The following is a 6,988-nucleotide window of genomic DNA, read 5'->3' as shown; positions in this document are numbered from 1 at the left end:
GAAAATTCTCTTATACATACATAAAATACCCTCATGGTTTGTTTGTTTGTTTAAGTGTAAATAGTCAGGTTATAACAGCACGCCTGTGGTGATGACATTTAAGTACAAAATTTTAGTTAAGTACCCATTTTACTTAAATATAAGCAAGTTGGTATTTCCACTGAAGCCAACTTGAATAGTTGTATACTTTGCTGTGCTGGGATGCTACTGAAAACACCACAAAGATAAGGAGACCCAGCTTTTTTCCCTGCTTCTCCCACTTGACCTATAACTCTGCTGCAAGTCTCTTTTCCTATTCAGTGCTTTCCAACCCAACACAGGAAAAAAAAAAAAAGTATGATGTTTTTTCAAAGTGCTTTGAAACGTGAGGAAGGATCATTACAAATACATTGTCAATTTAGATTAAGATGTCTATGACTGCAAAGTTTTCAGTGTGCTGGACTTTCCACTTGAAGAACACAGACCCTGTTACTGGAGAACAATACTGCTTTCAGGTTTCCATCAGAGAAGGTGGAAAGACTGTACCACCTTTTTACAACTTGGTGGCACCTACGAGAGCTCTGCAGACAGATGCACAAGAAGCAGCTATGGTAACCTTCCTTCATGAGCCTGCTCTTGTCCGTTGAGCTCTCTCTCCACTAAGAAAGAGAACATAGCTCTCTACTGTTTACTAAGTACAATTTTCTTTTAAATAACGCAATGCTGTAACACAAACATCAGGCAAGTCAGACTCTCCAGTCCTTGTAACAGACTTACTCCCGTAAGAAGTGCTCTCTAGTGCAATCAGCTGTTCCAGAAAAGTTACAGGATGTGGTACTGTCAACACGTGTCCCAATGAAAGCCTATCCCCCATTAGACTCCTGCCGGAACAATAATAAAAAGTCCTCTGCAGTTTCCCATGGGAGTGATAACTCTTGCCTCCCTGGTGTGGTTATTGATAAAAATCCAACTGGGGTCAGGATGAATGAAGGTAGCCACCAGGTTCCACCCACTCACACAATATACACTTTGTCTAATGTGCTGTTGCAATACAAGCTACAATATATATTTGAAGTAAATATTTGGCTAGTTAAGCAATTATGCTGAAAGGTTTCCCTATCTTTATTATACCAGAAAGAAATGCATAAATCACCTGATCTTATACCTTTGAAGAGATTTCCTCTAACTGGGGCAGTGGGAAGTGATTTTCAGATTGTGAGCTGGAGTAAAGAAAGGGAAGAAAGGAAAGGCATTAAGGCAGTGTGTTTTTTTTTTTTTTTTTTTTTAAATCAGGCAACAATTAATTATTTGCTGATGCCACAAAGATTTCCAACAGGTCAAACGCAGCTGCATATAAAAGGACAGGTGTGTTACAGCTCTGAGTGCTCTTTTAATAAAGATAACATCTTTATTGTAAAGGAACAAAGTTCATCATTTCCTGTTAAAGATGTCCATGCAATACTAGTGCAATAGTCATAACTAAATATTCATTGTTTGTGCAACAGCTTTCATTCTTGAGCTCTGCACATGACTTGCTCTTATAACACAAGTTTGTGCCGTGACAACTATCAGACTTCAGTTGTTCTTCAGAAACAGGATGAAATTACGAGTCCCTGACTTTGTTTTTTCTGCCTCTGTTTACAAGGACAAGTTGCTTCATAGTTTCAAAGGAAGTCATTACTATAAGGATAATTTGCTTGGATATGGATGAGAAAATACTCAGCAGCTACGTTTCTGTTTCTTCTGCCTATCTCTGGACGTAAATTAACTTATTAACTACCAAGGTAGGGCAAGTAGAACAAAAAAAACAACTTGGAGACACAAAAGACTGACCCAAACAACTCAAAGGCCTTGTGAGTAATAAAACATCTAATATTTGCTTTTATAAATGTTACATCCTGAGTGACTGGGGAAGTGTGATTCGTGCAGATATCATTATTAATTCATACCACTTTGCCTGCTGACTGTACTGCTCATATAGTTAAATTCACATCTATAAAGACATGAACCTAGAAAAATAAGAAGGGATATAAATTTCTTTGAAAGAACATGAGTGTTAGCCTCTATAATTTTCCAGGTTAATGCTGGAAAAGTTGAGTATTAGGAAGTAATATTCTAAACACACAGGTTTGAACTATTGGATATTTAGGCAAGAAATACTGTTCTTAGTATTATGGCTGGCCAGAAATGTTAAAAGAAGATGAGTTTATAGCTATTAGTGAGGGGCAGTGAAAAGAACAAACTATGTAATCCTCCTTGCACCTTATTTTAGAGAGCTTGGTGGAATTAATCAGTGTAACAGAAGGGTAAACAAAGTCACCAAATGCACTCAAGTTAAGCCCCAATATACTAGTAATAAAGAATACCAATTCAAGTATCAAGGCACAGCATATAAACAGAAAATGGGGTCAGAGATATTTGCAGTCCATTTATTCATTAACTGTACTGTCCCTAAAAGACAGAAATAAGGGTAAAAGATGGGTGCAAATAATTGGAGATGAACAAGCTGAAAACGTAGTTTTCTTTTGAACAGAACAGAGATTCTCTTCCTCTGTAGATTTTCAGTTCATTCACACAACCACATATGAATTCACCACTAAAGAGTTAGGACCAAGACAGAATCTATTGACTGTGGTGCTCTAAACCTAGCTTTTCTGTATGTATGTGCAGTACATCAAAGCCACAGACAGGAAAATGGTACCACTGAAGAAGATTTCAACATATATCCAAGAACTGTTCTCATACAAAAGAAGAGAATAATTAATTTGAAAAGCTAGAAGACAAGAATGTCCCTCTAATTTCCCAACATGATCTAAGAGACACCCTGCAACCCTCATTAGACCACACTTGGGGCATGTAACTGTGGGGCATTTACAAAATCACTGAGTCAGGAGTTCCGTTACAGAAGAAACAACATTTGAACTGAAAATAATTAGTTTATAGACTTAATTCAAAAACTTCCCACCCTCTTTCCTGGGGGGCGGGGGGAATGTATCAGAATGCATTGAGCATGAATACTAGATTCCTTACCTCGCCTTTTCTACACAGGCAATATACAATGTTTGGCTTACAACCTGGAAAGACTCACAGATCATTTATGCATAGCATATCATCAGGAGCAGCCAAGGATGCTCTTATTCAGATGGAAACATCTTAGTACTTGGTAAGAGTGCTTACCTCCATTTATCCCACTGAAGCTAAAAACTCAGCTCAATGCCTCGACATACAAAGACTAATCTTCCTAATAACAACATGTAAGCTCATGAACCATGAGGGAACTGTTTGATTGCTGGTAACTTTGCTGAGGGAAAAAAAATAAAAAATAAAAAATAACCACTATCTGAAATTTCGTGTTAAAATATCTCACACCACACTGAAGTCTTGTGCCCTGCTTATCTTTCTGTTATAATTAATAAATGAAACGTAGAAAGGTTTCGAGGCTTCAGAATGTTCAATAATTTTCATTATTAGCACAGCAAGTAATTAAGAAACAATTACAACAGCAAGCAACAGCATGAAAGAACAAGAGTAACTCTATTCCTGTCAGTTCCAGAACCACAATTGTAATGTTTACACTCAGCCTGTTCCCTCACCACTCACTTATTTGATAGATCTATTGGGATTTTATCAAGCTGATGAATTATTACTTTTTGATGATGAAACGATTATTTTCTACATATTAATGTACTGTTGCTACACAGTTCTTGCCATCCTCTTATAAGGCATAGTACTTACTAAAGGAAATTAGCACTTGCAGTTTTGTTAGTTTATTAAAAATGACTTTCTGCAGAAGGTTGATCTATGTGATAATATCCAGAAAATTGCTCCCATAACAGAAAGGAAAAATCAGTGGAGACTAAATGGGAGAAGGGCCAAGTTCTACTATCATTGACCTCACTGTAAATCAGTCCTCTGACTTAAGGTCAACTATTTCAGATTGGTACTCCATGCAGCCGAGTACCTGGGAATGATAAAAAACAGAAGCTAAGCAAATCTTACTTAAAGGATTTGTTCTTCTCAGTAACAAAATGCACAGAATTTAGGACATATATGTATGACTAGCTTAGATTACTTCCTCTCGTAGGATAAAATACACTTTTCAGTAACACACCTATCATATTTTTTTTCAGGTACTAAAGAGAGAGTTGAGAGAGGATCAATCCAGCTGCTATGAATAATTTTGCAATTATTTGCTCCCAAAGCTCAAAAGCCTATGGATTAAGTTTCAAAGGTACAGAAACCGTTCTCTGTATGTATTCATGACTGGGATGGAAAGTCATGGAAAGATTTTGTTTTCACCTGTCAACATCTCTGTTTCCTTGATACAACCTGTAGCCGCAGTCTACAAATTTGAGTATTAAATCATGGGAAAAACCCAATTCCTCAAATTAAAAAATTGCTCATGGAATTTCTCTGAGTTTAATAGCAAATCATAAAGAATAAACTGAGCCTCTATTTCTATATTACTGAGCCTTCCCAATAGCTGAAAAATAAACCAAACTCTTGTTATTGTGTAAATGGTCTTTTATACAGAATACGTCACATGCAATTATTGAGTTTGTATGAGCCAAAGCAGGTGTTTCTGGCAGAATATAGGAGAGTTTCTACCACTGATGATTCAAGTACAGATATAACTGATCACATGTAACTTTGATCTATCTATTCTGAAGGCATTAATACTTTCCTTAAAAAAGACCTTGTTTCTTATATAATTGAATGGCTTGCTTCAACATAGCAGGTCTGATAACAGCTTTCACGTCTTGGTAGAGATTCTAAGTACACTTTATCCAACCTCCTAAAATACATGTTATGCAGTACATTGGGCCTCTTTCAGTTAAATACTTGCCTAGTAACTTTATTTCCCCATATTGCAACAACAGGTTTGCTTTGCAGAATTTAATCACAGCAGCGTTGCCCACAAAACTACACACGGCATGCTCTATTCCGTTTTCCCACGCTTTTTAATATTTGTCATATTTCATCTTTTAGTGCAGTCTTAATGAGAGCATATTGGAACACCACAGAACCAGGCTCATAAGAATGTGGTCTTGAAATAAAACATGGAACAGAAGGAGCATTGTGTTACAGCCTCTGTTAATGTTTTAATGGTTGAGAGATTTCCAGCATGTTGGCAGTGTCAGGACAAACCAATTTAATAAATTATTAACACTAATCAAACATTTTTATGATGGCAGTCAAAACTTCCTTGGCAGTTAAGGTTAATTCTGTTGAAGTTTGACAAAGATGTTACTGTTTGATGGAAACCATGTTTAAAACTACAGCCTCCTTCAAATCAAAACCTCGCGCTGCACTAAAGAAATGGTTAAGCAACACGTCTCAAAGTACATAAAGAAACAGTGAATGCAGAGCTACAGCGTTCATAGGCAGAGCAAGAGCTGACGAATGGTAATGAAATGTAAATTGATTACAGCACATATAATATGCTTGCCACAACTTGGAAAAGGATAGAGACTGTTATCGGGAAGAGATAATGTTCAAGCTGTCAAAAGGAGAATGCTAAATCAATAAATAAACAAAATCTAGGAATTCCTGGCATTTGACAACAGGGGTAGAGAAGAAAAATAAGAATTCTGCCACTTTTGAGGTATTAAACTTTGGAGAAAATATTTTAAAAATCCTTTCGTTCAAAAGGTAACTAATTATAACAATGCCAGACAACACAACATTCAAGCTCCAGCTCATCTAGCCCTGCCAGTTAGTTTAAATCCAGCACAGCAAAAGCTAATGAGGGGTATAGATTAACAATACAATGTTTCTTAGGCCTCCCCTGGGGCATCCAAAGTCTATAGATCATCAATCTCCTGCAAATTGATGTAGTCAGCCTGTGACAAGGGTCAGGTTTCCAGGACCAGCTACCAGGCATGATCTAGTCATTTTGAGTTAACCAGACAAAGCTCTGTTCTGCTGAGCTCCAGCCACATAAAATTCACAGTTCCCCAGGCTTTTAGTGAGCTGAAATCAAACCATAGAGAACTCTCTGTTCTCCTCTATACCCTCTACTTTCAGATCAGCTCACCTTTCTGCAGTGATGCTGTTAGTATTTTGCTCTCTTACACATGATGCCACCTTGGAAACCTCAGGCTCACAACCATATACTAACCAGACAGTTTATTATTCTTTTTATTCACACTATGCTGATTATTTAAATCAAAAGTAGTGACAAGAAGAAACATGATTATTTATTTTAAGCATACAAGAGCAGTGAGGAAGAGAAAAAGGTGCTCAGCAATGCAGGTCTCTAAAATAAAAGAAGTTTTGTAGGAATATCAAAAACTTTTGTTTGCACTCAATATTTTTATTGAATAATCACATATAGGGTCTTGCTTTTATCCAACAATTTATGGGCCACAACTTTTCCAAATACTCTATGAATTAGCTCAGTACATGCATATTTGTTCAGCCACCTATTAGCTTAGCTGAAGTCAGTGGATCTGCATGCAAGCTTGGTGGTAAGCATGCCTTCCTTCACAGTCACAGCACTGCAGTCTTGTCAGCTGCACTGAAAAGCATCCCTTAAAATGGGAACAGACAAACAGGCAACCAAGTATACAACACAGAGAAAAGTGAGATGTTATGTCAGTAAGGTTTGTGCAGCCTGAACTAAAGTAGTTTTGAGGTAATAAAAAGTCCTCTGTTGATTTCAATGCTTTTGATGGCATCCATAGTCCTACAGAAACTGCAGCAGATAAGATTTACATAGTACCTATAGGTTTAGCACCACTTAAACTTACAATTAGTAGTTCTTTCTGAGGGTAACCTTCTTAGCTGTTAATCTGTCTCAGAAGGATTAAAAAAACAAGCTGCCATATAGGGAAAAAAATGGATTATAGGATCCCCTCTACCTGAAAGGCAGATTTCTGAGGCATACAATGTATTCCAGTTAACTTTAAATATTCACAGCTACTTGTGATCCAGAGGTGTGAACAACAAAAAGAAAACAGACCTTTCTATCCATGATGGAACTTAGACAAAATTCAATATATTTGTT

The 6,988-nt window shown here is 36.9% G+C and overlaps 1 long non-coding RNA gene across 1 annotated transcript; it reads left to right on the top strand.

The window, feature by feature from the left end:
• The first annotated feature begins 1,518 nt into the window (after window positions 1-1,518).
• On the top strand, window positions 1,519-4,470 carry LOC125182049 (uncharacterized). The gene is made up of 3 exons (XR_007160962.2): window positions 1,519-1,832; window positions 3,028-3,142; window positions 4,110-4,470. It is a non-coding gene; the product is annotated as an uncharacterized lncRNA (long non-coding RNA).
• Window positions 4,471-6,988: the final 2,518 nt, after the last annotated feature.

The sequence above is a fragment of the Anser cygnoides genome, chromosome 3, assembly GCF_040182565.1.
Source record: "Anser cygnoides isolate HZ-2024a breed goose chromosome 3, Taihu_goose_T2T_genome, whole genome shotgun sequence".
Classification (NCBI taxonomy): Eukaryota; Metazoa; Chordata; class Aves; order Anseriformes; family Anatidae; genus Anser; species Anser cygnoides.
This window is presented reverse-complemented; position numbering and strand designations above follow the sequence as displayed.